The sequence below is a fragment of the Monoraphidium neglectum genome, assembly GCF_000611645.1.
Source record: "Monoraphidium neglectum strain SAG 48.87 unplaced genomic scaffold scaffold00239, whole genome shotgun sequence".
Taxonomy (NCBI): Eukaryota; Viridiplantae; Chlorophyta; class Chlorophyceae; order Sphaeropleales; family Selenastraceae; genus Monoraphidium; species Monoraphidium neglectum.
In genome coordinates this window covers 34,367-34,676 of record NW_014013389.1, presented here as the reverse complement: position 1 = coordinate 34,676, position 310 = coordinate 34,367, and positions in this window count along the sequence as shown.

The following is a 310-nucleotide window of genomic DNA, read 5'->3' as shown; positions in this document are numbered from 1 at the left end:
GAGATGGCCTTTCATTACGAGCGCAAGCCCACAGCTGGATCCAGCTCAGCTAAAGCTGCAGATCACGCTTCGCGACTTGCGAGCTATATACATACGCACGTTTCTTTGACCAGCACTTCTGTGATTTGTGTCTGTTAGTGATGACATTGCTGTGCATTGTGAGGTGAGACTGCCGGTACCGGTATCACACCGTCGCTTTCTCGTAATTCAATACAAAGGTTGCTATTGGATTCTTAATTATATAAGTAAAGCCACAATCGCCCGAGATCTAGCGAGGTGCGAACCCCACCTGCCTCGAATGCCCCCCCCC